General features: G+C 45.7%; 1 protein-coding gene and 1 long non-coding RNA gene across 7 annotated transcripts in view; one reads left to right on the top strand and one right to left on the bottom strand.

Annotated features, from left to right (window-relative positions):
* Positions 1-316: 316 nt before the first annotated feature.
* On the bottom strand, positions 317-5,619 carry LOC139263446 (uncharacterized). Its single transcript, XR_011593149.1, has 3 exons — positions 5,558-5,619; positions 1,773-1,927; positions 317-1,432 (listed from the first exon to the last, which is right to left on the bottom strand). It is a non-coding gene; the product is annotated as an uncharacterized lncRNA (long non-coding RNA).
* A 6-nt stretch (positions 5,620-5,625) lies between these two features.
* Positions 5,626-13,589, top strand: part of LOC139263445 (alpha-1-antitrypsin-like protein CM55-ST) — a 48,463-nt gene continuing 40,499 nt past the window's right edge. For 2 of the 6 annotated variants that reach the window (XM_070879532.1, XM_070879536.1), the window contains exons 1-2: positions 5,895-6,799; positions 11,499-11,605. The gene's annotated coding sequence lies outside the window, so the exon portion shown is untranslated. Of the gene's footprint in view, positions 5,710-5,894; positions 6,800-11,498; positions 11,606-13,589 lie in introns of those variants that run through there. The other 4 variants (XM_070879535.1, XM_070879534.1, XM_070879537.1 and 1 more) reach the window with 4 other exon arrangements.

Here is a 13,589-nt window from a genome sequence, read left to right as displayed (position 1 = left end):
GGGGCTATTCAACTATAGCAGGTGTCACAACTGTAATGTATGCCCCGGTGAGAATGCTCACAGATTGGTAGAGCTGTTGTGTTGTGAGTGGCTTACGCAGGTATGTGATGTTCACAAGACTCAAGAAAACCCCAGTCAGTTGGGTCAAGGTCATCCACGATGACATAGAAGTTTACAAGGGACACCGTCAATCACACATTTAAAGTTGTGTTTCCTAAAAATTATCAAATGGGATATATTTTCCCCTTCCCAGAAGTGAGTGAGACACAGTACAAAAATGGTTTACTTGAATAAAATTTTATATAAAACTTGTGATTTTTTAAAACATTAATGTCATAAAATAAAATTTTTTATGAATACAAATTTTGACAATAACAAACATTATGAACAACAAACAGCAACAACAACATCAACAGTATAAAGACCACTGAAAAGACCCTGCACCTTCCCACAATTCAACCTGCGGCCACCTTTCCAGCGCCATTCCTTCCCAATCCACCCCTGACCCTGGCCCTGACCCCTTCCTCCTCCTCCTGCTAACAATACGGCTGACCCCGTCCATGTCGGGACCAGAAAGTTGTGCGCCAGCAGAGCACCTCGAGCGTGTCTGCTGAGGGATAGCCGACAATGGCAGCACTTTGTTTGGGGGTTCTGGAGAAGATGGAGGTGCTAAGGACCCATCTTCAAAGTCGGAAGAAACTGGTTCCTCCCGACGATCAGCTGCTGTCACTATTGGTGGTATGGCATCTTGGAATGCAGTGCCATATTCCGTGGCTCCACCATGTCATCTGACTGGCGGGCTGCTAAAGCCGCAATATTTTTGGACAACCCAGCAATGGACTGGAGGAGCTCGCGAATCAAGTCGATGCTCATCCTGGACAGTCCCACCATGTCCAGGCTAGCATCTGCCTGTCGCGCAGCGTTCCCACTTTGAGTATTGTGTATGGAGAAAGAGTCAGACGGAACACTGTGAGCTCAAAGTAAAGTGTGACCTTAGTCTTTTATTGCAGGTCTCCAGAGTACGACTCCAACCTGTGAAGCCTCCTTAAATACCTGTGCTCCCAAGGGATTATGGGATCCTTGGGACTCCAGGGGATGAGCCCTTTGGTGGCTGTACAGAGTAAATACAAGTTTACATATATAACAGCGTGGGTTTGTGTGCGATGTTACATTCTGCTTGGTCCCGCTTCCTCGGGCCGGAACCCAAGAAAGTTGGATTCCGATGAGGAACTGGTGGCCGCGGGTAGAAACAACCCTTAAAGTCCCGCCACCCCTCCCTCCTCATGCTACACCACCATTACAACACGTTGAGGAGTGTTCTCCTGCAGTTCCTCCAGCACCATCTCCTCCGTCTCCTCCACCACCATCTCTTCAGTTCGTCTTCCCTGCAATGATTCCTCTCTGGGAGGGGCAGGCGGCTCCTCCGCTGCAACTGTAAAAACATCACATTAATGGTTGGCGACAGGGGAGGGGAGGGGTCAGAGGTAACATCAGAGAAATTCACTTTGCGCAGGCTTATGTGGAGAACAAACATTTTTTACTAAGAATCATTACATGAAAGTATCATAAGCAAAGTATAGAGAAAGTACATGACATAACAAAACTTCAGTCCCAAACAGTTTGGTTTCCAAGTGGCACAGTGTGATCAACCAAAAAATCATGTCACAACTAACAACATTTCTTGCTCCCAGCATTACATTACATTCTACATTATATTGCCATAAGATTGAATTACATGACCAGAGTACAATCCAGGGATTATGCAGACTTACCCTCCAGGACAACTGGTTTGGCACCAACACACTTGGCGGTGTGATCATATGGCCCCATCAGGGATGCAGCACATTCCTCGAGGTCCGTGAGAGGAATAGTCTTATGGACCACTGCCCGTTTTGCGTAGCTCCACCCTATTGCAGGCTAGTTTTTTCTGCAAAGGTGACAAAAAATATGTGAGAACTAATTTCACAGCTACTAATACCGAACACAGTCATACATATATACATAGACAATATATTGGTACACATCACCAATTGACCGTCTCCCAGCCTTTTCGTCAACGAGTGCACGATTTAAGTTTTGTTAGCATGCAAATGTTGCATGATGTACACATTAAAATACAGAGGACTAACACAATGAGAGTGATGATGGGAAATAAAAATAACACCAAGCTTTACAACATAATAAAACGTGTCACTATTTAAGAGTAAATTGTCAATGCATGATAAAGGTTAGTACTTACTCTCGCAGACCCAACGATGTCATTCCACCGTTTGCGGCACTGGTTCGGCCCCCACATCACAGGCGCATTGGAGGACACTGCCACAGCGATCTCCCATCATAACGAACGGTGACGGTTTCCGTCGCTGATTATAACGGGCCTCCATTTCATCCACCAATGACTCCAGGGCTTCTTCCGAGAAACGAGTGATCCTTTTTCTCCCATCTAACTCCATCTCCACTTCCATGGCTTGATTCTCCATTGTATTGATATTTATATATATATATATTTCACTTTAATTATTTTTATTGTATTTTTTCAAATTATTATTTTTAAGATTTGCTTAGGAACATAGAAACATAAAAACTATGTGCAGGAGTAGGCCATTTGGCCCTGCGAGCCTGCACCGCCATTCAATAACATCATGGCTGATCATTCAACCTCAGTACCCCTTTCCTGCTTTCTCTCCATACCCCTTGATCCACTTAGCCTAACTCCCTTTTGAATATATCTAATGAACTGGCCTCAACAACTCTCTACGGTAGGGAATTCCACAGTTTAACCACTCCCTGGGTGAAGAAGTTTCTCCTCATCTCGGTCCTAAATGGCTTACCCCTTATTCTTAGACTGTGACCCCTGGTTCTGGAACTCCCCAGCAACGGGAACATTCTTCCTGCCTCTAACCTGTCCAATCCCGTCAGAATGTTATATGTTTCTATAAGATCCCCTCTCATTCTTCTATACTGCAGTGGATACAAGCCCAGTTGATCCCTCTCTCCTCATATGTCAGTCCTGCCATCCCGGGAATCAGTCTGGTGAACCTTCGCTGTACTCCCTCAATAGCAAGAACATCCTTCCTCAGATTAGGCGACCAAAACTCAATACAATATTCCAGGTGAGGCCTCACCAAGGCTCTGTTCAACTGCACTAAGACCTCCCTGCTCCTATACTCAAATCCTCTAGCTATGAAGGCCAACATGCCATTTGCCTTCTTCATCGCCTGCTATATCTGTATGCCAACTTTCAATGACTGATGTACCATGACATCCAGGTCTCGTTGCACCTCCCCTTTCCCTAATCTGTCACCATTCAGATACTATTCTGTCTTCCTATTTTTGCCACCAAAGTGGATAACCTCACATTTATCCATATTATCCTGCATCTGCCATGCATTTGCCCACTCACCTAACCTGTCCAAGTCACCCTGCAGCCTCTTAGCATCCTCCTCACAGCTCACACCGCCACCCAGCTTAGTGTCATCTGCAAACTTGGAGATATTACATTCAATTCCTTCATCTAAATCATTGATGTATATTATAAATAGCTGGGGTCCCAGCACTGAACCCTGCGGCACCCCACTGGTCACTGTCTGCCATTCTGAAAAGGACCCATTTATTCCGATTCTCTGCTTCCTGTCTGCCAACCAGTTCTCTATGCACATCAATACATTACCCCCAATACCATGTGCTTTAATTTTGCACACTAATCTCTTGTGTGGGACCTTGTCAAAAGTCTTTTGAAAGTCCAGATACACCACAGCCACTGGTTCTTCCTTGTCCACTCTACCAGTTACATCCTCAAAAAATTCTAGAAGATTTGTCAAGCATGATTTCCCTTTCATAAATCCATGCTAACTTGGACTGATCCTGTCACTGCTTTCTAAAAGCGCTGCTATTTCATCTTTAATAATTAATTGTAACATTTTCTCCATCACCGATGTCAGGCTAACCGGTCTATAATTCCCTGTTTTCTCTCCCTCCTTTTTTTAAAAGTGATGTTACATTAGCTACCCTCCAGTCCGTAGGAACTGATCCAGAGTGAATAGAATGTTGGAAAATGATCACCATTGCATCCACTATTTCTAGGGCCACTTCCTTAAGTACTCTGGGATGCAGCCTATCAGGCCCTGGGGATTTATCGGCCCTCAAACCAATCAATTTCCCTAACACAATTTACTGACTAATACGGATTTCCTTCAGTTCCCCTTTTTCGCTAGGCCCTCGAAGCCCTAGTATTTCCGGAAGGTTATTTATTATTATAATTATTATTAGTTATTAATTATATTATTTTATAATATGATATAATTGTCAAGATACTAAATACTCCTCAAAAAACCTGAAAAATCCTCACAGCTCCTCTCTCACTGACATCATCATCATAGGCGGTCCCTTGAATGAGGATGACTTGCTTCCACAAGAGTTCACAGATGTTTCAATGAAGGACCCGATGTTCCAGTCCTGAACTCCAGTTGACGGGGTGGAAGATGCCTGTGCATGAATTTTTTTTAACGTGTGATGACCGTTGCACATCAGCCACCACACGAGCTTGACAGAGCTAGGCCTTTATCCAGTGGCAAGGATTAACCAGGATGACTGGAGACCTGCTCTGCTGCACGGACCTAGTGTGCACACATATCGTAGTGTGGGCAGGTCCGTGCTGCCCCTGGGCCCTCGGCTCTTCTGGGCCCCGTACCCGCATTTGCCACACCTCTGCCACGATGTTCCAGGGTCCGGTGGTCCAGCTCTATTTATAGCCCGGACCTGCGGTGGTGTTCTCACACAGATCGGGACAGCCCACGATGTTCCAGGGTCCAGTGCTCCAGATCTATTTCCTACATTACAATAGTGACTACACTTCAAGAAAAAGTACTTAATTGGCTGTAAAGCATTTTGGGACGTTCGGTGATCATGAAAGGCGCTATATAAATGCAAGTCTTTCTTTCTATTAGGAACCCTTCTCTGCTCTAAGGAGAATAATCCCAGCCTCTCCAATTGTTCCACATAACTGAAGTCCCTCATCCCTGATATCATCCTGGTAAATCTCTTCTGTACCCTCTTCGAGGCCTTGACATCCTTCCTAAAGTGTGGTGCCCAGAATTGTACACCATACTCCATCTGAGGCTTAACTAGTAATTTGTTGAAATTTAGCATGACTTTCTTGATTTTGTATTCAATGTCCCAATTTACAAAGCCCATATCCCATATCCATATGCTTTCTTAGTTGTTTTAGCTGCCTTATCGACTTGCCCAGACACCTTTGAGAATTTGTGAATACGCAACCCCAGATACCTCTGCGCTTGCACCCCCCTCAAAATAGTACATTTAGATTATACTGCCTCCCCATGTTGTTTCTCTTAAAGTGCATCACTTCACACCGCATTAAATTTCATCTGCCCTGAAATTGTCCATTTCACCAGTCTTCCTATGTCCTTCGGAAGTCTGCTACTATCCTGCTCACAATTTACTGCGTTGCCAAATTTTGTATCATCCACAGTCTTTGAAATTGTACTCTCTATACCTAGGTCCAGGTCATTTATATATAACACTTACATGCACTAACCTCTGCAGCTTGAAAATGTTGAGTGCTGTCCTTCTCTTCTCTGCGCATGTGCGAGGTCACCCTTGACCCCAAAATCGCGGGAGAATGGCCGAGCATGCGCAGAGAAGCTTTTCCGGCCGTTTTGGACAGAGGTTCTGTTTTCCTTTCTAAAGGTAAGCTGATCGGCGACTTTTCTCCCGGTTTGGCCGTCTGTTCGACTCCGCTATCGCAACGCTTCGCCGCCGACCACATCGAGCACCCACAAACCTCGGGAGCGCGCACCAGCGGTATTCCGGCGGTTAAAAAGACGCAACTGCTAACAATCGGGCGGGGGCGATCCGGATGCAAATTCTAGCCCTCTGTTTCTCTCCACAGATGCTGCCTGACATGCTTAGTATTGCCAACATTTTCTGTTTTTTTTCAGATACAACCTCCCAGGCAGCAACCTGTGTTGATGACTTGTGTCTCTCCTGTTGTAATTTAGCTTAATTTGCACTAGCAGGTTCAATAATTCTTCCCTATCATTAACTTGAGAAAAGGTTACCATGAACACAAGCAGTTGACATGGAAACCAGGAGGTTAGAAAAAGGTTTTATGAGTATATTTATCACAATCAATTGCACACAAAACTCATTGACCTGTAAATAAATCCATTCATTGCACAGTATATTTCATAGGAGCCAGGCAATCTTAGGTCTGGTGAATAATAACCTACGTTTGTTTAAATCTCAGGTTAAATCACTTTTACTGATTCCTGTACTTGAAAGAAATTAAACCTTTCGAGGCGAATAAATAAATCAACTTAATTGCTGCTACTGAAAAGATGAAGACAATTGCTATTTGTTTAAAAGTTCATGGAAAAAAATTATGGGCAACCCTTATCACGCATGTGAGTAGTTTAAAAGAAAGTCTGTTGTTCATAATGGAACAAACTGACAGCTGAGTACCCCCGATTAGCTGTAAATAATACTGGGTATATCACAACACCAATTATTTTTTCTTTGAATACAGATCATGAGATAGGAACGGATGTAAACAGAAATGTTTCTGTAAATTAAAGGCAATTAATACTCAATTGAACAGAATTGAGTACAAGGAACAACTATAGAAAATAAAGGCTGCTATTAGATCAGCAAAAAGGCTAATGGAAAAAAGGATTGTTGACAACTGTGGAAGTAATTGGAAAGGCTTTTTCAGTTACGTGAAGAGTCAGAACTATCAAAGACTGTACTGGGTCATTGAAGGTTACAAAGAACTCACTGGGTATGTCAGAAATGTTAATTGAGTACTTTGGATCGGTCTTCGCTCTCAACTATTGGAAGTTAATAATGTTAGTAACAAAACTAGTAATATTGGGCTCAATTTTCCCGGGTCACTGACGCTGTTTTTCTGGCTTAAGTATTTAATTCAAAGTTTCTCCCTGGAATCTGCGCCGGCACAATTGCTTTAGTTATGTTTTTCTAGGTTAGGGTTTTTTTGACGTTCCCTTATGTCTGCGCCAGTTCTCATCATTTTTCGCAGTTTGCCCCAAAATGTTTAATCCTAGGTCGGCATATCTGGCCACTCCCGAAAAACCTTCTGGTGAGTTAACAGAAAGCAGCGCACAGTGAGAAATCGGCACAGAAAGACTCCATTGTTTATCATCAAAGTTTTTGGAGGGAATCAAGAACACTTGAAATATCCACAATAAAGTTCAACTTTTTTTTACCTTTCAACGGAGTACATGGACATTTCTTGGATTTCTGAAGTTTTCTTTTTTTTACTCACACGCCACCACCGAACGTCTTCAAGTAGGGCTGGAGGGTCATAGTGTCGGCCATCAGAATCGGCCCCAGGCCCGGACACAGAGGCTCGGGGCTTGGCTGGAAAACAAGCCCGGGGGGTGGGGAGGAGGGGGTGAGGGGAGGTGGCAATCGGAAGCTGCTGCACTAGGCACAAGACTGCAATGGGTTTGGAGGAGGTGGGGAGAAGGGGAGAAGTCACAAGACTACAATGAGTTGCGGGGGCGGGGGGGGGGGAGGAGAAGTCACAAGACCTGGGTGTGGTCCATCCATACAGACCTTGGGGAGAGAGAACAAAGAACATGTCCTGCCTGCCTTCCTGCCATTTTGAGCTTCTTGCAAAGATAAAATTGAACCTGGGGGCAATGCTGACAATGCCATACCTTATGCGAGCCTTCTGCATCATGGTGCTACGTAAGAGACAATTGATTCGACGTCACGCATGAGGAGCATCAGAGCCCATTGGGTGCTGGGCAGGAGGCCTTACCCACCTCAGGTGTGTCGAGACAGGCATGCGTACCTGTACCTGAGTGATGCAGACTGTGTCAGAAGGCTGCATTTCTGCAAAGAAATTGTAACTGAGATCTGTGAGTTGGTGAAAGCAGACCTGCAAAGTAGAGGCGTCAGGAGGACTGCTTTGTCAGTTGAAGTGAAGGTTACAGCTGCACTTTCATTCTCTGGATCATTTCAAGCTACAACTGGGGATGTGTGCGCCATTTCTCAACATGCAACATATGTCTGCATTCAGTAGGTGACAGTTGCACTATATGCCCAGAGGAATGACTACATAAAGTTCCCCATGACCGCCCAGGCAATGCGTGACAGGCTGTGGGCTTCTCCAGGATTGCTGGCTTCCCATTTCGGAGGCTGCTTGCTATACTCCCCTGAGATTGTCAGTCAGTTCACTGTTGTGTGCTGCATGCTGCATAACTTAGCCATCATAAGGCAGCAGCAGCAGGTATGAGAAGACCCAGCTGCGGTGAGAGTGGCTGATGACAATGATGAGGAAGATGCAGATGACGAGCAGGAGGACGAGGATGAGGAAGCCATGTAATTACCTGAACCTGAAACACCATGGCGGAGGAGGGCGGGCCATTGTGCCCCTTTAACGATTGCTCGAGGCTTGCGAAAGCAGCTCATCCGTGAACGCTTTGCTGCCTGAAGGCTCAGCGGCAACGATTCCAAGTGGACCATATTTACTGTTTGGATCTGTTCCGTAATATTGTATTGTGTTAATGGAACAAATGATGGAAATTGATTCTTCTTTATTTCAAAAGTTGTGTTAATAATCGAATAAATGATGGAAATGATTCTTGTTTACTTCAAAAGTTATGTTAATAATGGAACAAATAATGGAAATGATTCAATTTTAATGTAAAATATATTTTATTCAAAAGTTTAACAAACAGTTCTTTGTAATTAACTTAACTTTAATAAAATTATTCTTGTATCAAACTTTAAAGTTTTCAATTGCGATCACTTGCAAACTCTAAGATCACTTAAAAACTTTAAGATAACTTACTAACTTTTAAACTTGTAAATTTACATAACTTACAAAAATCTTTTAATTTGAGAATAACAGTTACAACAGTAACAATAATAATAGCAACAGCAAGAGCAGCAACAGGAGCAGCAAAGGTTACACCCATCTCTCCTCCACCTTATTCTAAGACCGCCCACAGCGTTTGTTCTTGGTGACTCCACCACCCCCTGCCCACAGGCCATGGTGCAGTGTTTCTGAGGTTGGTACCAAGCTTATTCTTTCTACTATCTCGGATAGTGCGCACCTATTAAGGGCGGGGGGGCGGGGGGAGGGGGCAGGGAGGCAGCAGGCATCAATGTGGAGGGCCCAGACGGCAATGTGGAGGGCCCAGGTGGCAATGTGGAGGGCCCGGCTTGGGGCTCTTCAGAGGCTGGTCTGGGGATTGGAGTGGGAGTGGCAGTTGATTCTGTCAATGGACGCAGGGTCTGGGCGTGTTCCCTTATTGCAGCAGCTAACTCCAACATGCCGTCCCTCATGTACCCTGATAGTGTCTCAATGACCTGCAACATTCCTTCCTTCATGTTGAGCAAAACTGTCTCAACTACCTGTGACATTCCCTCCCTTATGTTCAGTGATAATGTTTGCACCATCTCTGACATTCCCTCCCTGATGTTCACTGACAGCACATCAGCTACCTCTGACATTCCCTCCCTCATGGTTACTGACATGGTTTCAGCTGACTGAGATGTTCCCTCACTCATGGTCCTGGACATCGTTCCCATTTCATGTGAAATTGCTGTTACAATCCCAACAGTCCCGCTATCTCATCACCCACCCCTCTGATGGTGTCCAGGAGTGATCGGGTAAGGTCAATGCTCTCCCCACCCATTGCCATCATCTGAACCACATCTGTTAGATCCTGCACGAGTGGTCGAGCTCTCTTTCCCCTCCTCCCCATGGATGTGGCTCGCACAGCACCACTGGAACCCACAGCCTCGGAAGGTGGGGCTTTGGGTGTGCCTCGTTGCACCCTACCACTGGGACCTGCAGCCTCGGACATTAGGAAACTATGGAATGTTCCACCAACACCCAACCACTAGTCACGGAAGGGGCTGGTGCCTCAATGGGCAGTACCTGCATCTCCACCAAAGTCAGTAAAACAGTGGGGGCTTCATCCATCTCCATCCCCTCCCCATCCTCTTCCTCCTCACCCCCATGCTCTTGCTCTGGAGGGTGGTATTGGAAGACGTTCTACGCTTCAGGCTCATTCTCGTCTGAATCGTCTACTGCATCATCAGGATTGGCCTCAAGTTCTGCAAAATATAACAGAACACAGACAAATGGTTAGCAGCAGAGGAGGGGGCAGGGTGGGTGGCATGAGTAGGCTCCCACAGCGCAGGCAGCAGGCTGATTTGAAGGACCACGCTGAATGATAGCACATTGCATCAACCAAAGCGTAGCTGATGGAGACATCTCCATGAACCAAAGCATGGCTAGCCCGCACAGTACTTAACATTTAGGAAAGCCAGACGTGGAATTTGCAGGACTTACCCTCTCCCTCGAGTGTGGGCCCAGCTTGTGCAGTGGTGGTCATTTTTCTCCAGGCACGACCCATCAAAACAGCGACCCTCTCTTCCAAGGGCATCAGTGAGTGCAGATTTGCCGGGCCTCTTCCTGTTCGAGTTATTTCCCTTTTATTATGTGCCACCTTCCTCTGCAAAGATGAAAATGCAACTTTTTAGAGAGGGTGTCTTTCTGCTGGGTGGGACATATACAGCTGGTCACATTTACAATTGCAATTCCATTGACTAAATGAAAATATTACGTACACTAGCTACTTGACCATGGTCCTTCCACTTCTTTTTACACTGGCCTCCAGATCTCGTGGTTGTCACCATTGCGCAGTAATCTTCTGCAACTTGGTTCCAGCGTTTCTTCATTTCTTTGGGTGGAACTTTTATCTGACCTCTGCTGGTGTCCAGCTCCTGCCATTTGGTCTCAATCACTGTAACTAGTGCCTCCACTTCATCGTGTAAGAAATTCTTGGTCCTTGCACCGCGTTGCATCTTGTGTTGCTGCAGATCCGATTTTTCCAATGCTCTCACGCAGCACTTCTTCTCACACAACTGGTTCTTTAACAATGGCCGATTGCCAACCCGGAGCTGTACTGCGCATGCGCATCCATTGATGTAATTTCTTTTATCGCGCGTGTGCAGAAGGTGTGGCATCGTTTTTCTGGCGCAGACAGCAGGCTGCACCGTCCCCCACCGCCCCCCCCCCCCCACCCCCGGAGGTGACTGGACACGTTGTGCAACATCAAATTTGAATTATACATCAGGGAAACTTTGAACTTTGACAAAATATTTCTGGCGCGTTTCTGACCTCGATAAATGGGCGGAACTCTGCCAATACACCATAAAATGGGCTTGGGTAAAATTGAGCCCAATATGAGGACAGTCCCAAAACTGTGGAGATATGAGTATAAGCCTAACTTCAGTAACTGCTGCAGCTTCTGTTCGTTTTTCATCATCATTCAAAATGGCCTCAAGAACAAGGAACCATGAAATCTGATGAATAGTAATAGCATTTCTTTTAATAGTTTAATATGCTTTTCTAACACATTAGTTTTAAATCAATGTTTATAATCAAGCAATTAAAAAATGAAGTTGGTTTAAATACAATGTTATAATTTTTTCAGTCAGTCATAGGCAGTCCCTTGGAATCGAGGAGGACCTGCTTCCACTCCCAAAGCGAGTTCTTTGATGGCTGAACATTTCGATACGAGAGCCACAGACCCTGTTAAAGGTGGGACAAACATTCGTCGATGGAAGGGGTCAGTGGGGCTGGTTTGCCATGCGCTCCTTCCGCTGCCTGCGCTTGACCACTTCATGCTCTTTGCGTTGAGACTTGAAGAGCTCAACGCCCTCCCGGATGTACTTTCTCCACCTCGGGCGGTCTTCGGCCAGGGTCTCCCAGGTGTCAGTGGTGATGTCGCACTTTACCAGGGAGGCTTTGAGGGTGTCCTTATAACGTTTTTACTGTCCTCCTTTGGCTCATTAACCATGAAGGAGCTCCACATAAAGCATTTGCTTAGGGAGTCTTGTATCGGGCATGTGAACTATGTGACCTGCCCAGCGAAGCTGATCGAGTGTGGTCAGTGCTTCAATACTGGGGATGTTAGCCTGGTTGAGGACATTGATGTTGGTCCGCCTGTCCCCCCAGGGGATTTGCAGGATCTTGCAGAGACATCATTTGTGATATATTTCCAGCGACTTGAGGTGCCTTCTATACATCACCCATGTCTCAGATCCATACAGGAGGGCGGGTATTACTACAGCCCTGTAGACCATGAGTTTGGTGGTAGATTTGAGGGCCTGGTCGTCAAATACTCTTTTCCCCAGACGGCTGAAGGCTGCACTGACACACTGGAGGCGATGTTGAATATCCACATCAATGTCTGCCTTTGTTGATGAGAGGCTCCCGAGATATGGGAAATGGTCCACGTTGTCGAGGCCGCACCGTGAATCTTGATAGAAACATAGAAAATAGGTGCAGGAGTAGGCCATTCGGACCTTCTAGCCTGCACCGCCATTGAATGAGTTCATGGCTGAATATGCAACTTCAGTACCCCATTCCTGCTTGCTCACCATACCCCTTGATTCCCCTAGTAGTAAGGACTTCATCGAACTCCTTTTTGAATATATTTAGTGAATTGGCCTCAACAACTTTCTGTGGTAGAGAATTCCACAGGTTCACCACTCTCTGGGTGAAGAAGTTCCTCCGCATCTCGGTCCTAAATGGCTTACCCCTTATCCTTAGACTGTGACCTCTGGTTCTGGACTTCCCCAACATTGGGAACATTCTTCCTGCATCTAACCTGTCTAACCCCGTCAGAATTTTAAATGTTTCTATGAGGTCCCCTCTCATTCTTCTGAACTCCAGTGAATACAAGCCCAGTTGATCCAGTCTTTCTTGATAGGTCAGTCCCGCCATCCCAGGAATCAGTCTGGTGAACCTTCGCTGCACTCCCTCAATAGCAAGAATGTCCTTCCTCAGGTTAGGAGACCAAAACTGTACACAATACTCCAGGTGTGGCCTCACCAAGGCCCTGTACAACTGTAGCAACACCTCCCTGCCCCTGTACTCAAATCCCCTCGCTATGAAGGCCAACATGCCATTTGCTTTCTTAACCGCCTGCTGCACCTGCATGCCAACCTTCAATGACTGATGTACCATGACACCCAGGTCTCGTTGCACCTCCCCTTTTCCTAATCTGTCACCATTCAGATAATAGTCTGTCTCTCTGTTTTTACCACCAAAGTGGATAACCTCACATTTATCCACATTATACTTCATCTGCCATGCATTTGCCCACTCACCTAACCTATCCAAGTCGCTCTGCAGCCTAATAGCATCCTCCTCGCAGCTCACACTGCCACCCAACTTAGTGTCATCCGCAAATTTGGAGATACTACATTTAATCCCCTCGTCTAAATCATTAATATACAGTGTAAACAGCTGGGGCCCCAGCACAGAACCTTGCGGTACCCCACTAGTCACTGCCTGCCATTCTGAAAAGTCCCCATTTACTCCTACTCTTTGCTTCCTGTCTGACAACCAGTTCTCAATCCATGTCAGCACACTACCCCCAATCCCATGTGCTTTAACTTTGCACATTAATCTCTTGTGTGGGACCTTGTCGAAAGCCTTCTGAAAGTCCAAATATACCACATCAACTGGTTCTCCCTTGTCCACTCTACTGGAAACATCCTCAAAAAATTCCAGAAGA

The sequence above is a fragment of the Pristiophorus japonicus genome, chromosome 4 (assembly GCF_044704955.1).
Source record: "Pristiophorus japonicus isolate sPriJap1 chromosome 4, sPriJap1.hap1, whole genome shotgun sequence".
NCBI classification, from domain to species: domain Eukaryota; kingdom Metazoa; phylum Chordata; class Chondrichthyes; family Pristiophoridae; genus Pristiophorus; species Pristiophorus japonicus.
This window is presented reverse-complemented; position numbering and strand designations above follow the sequence as displayed.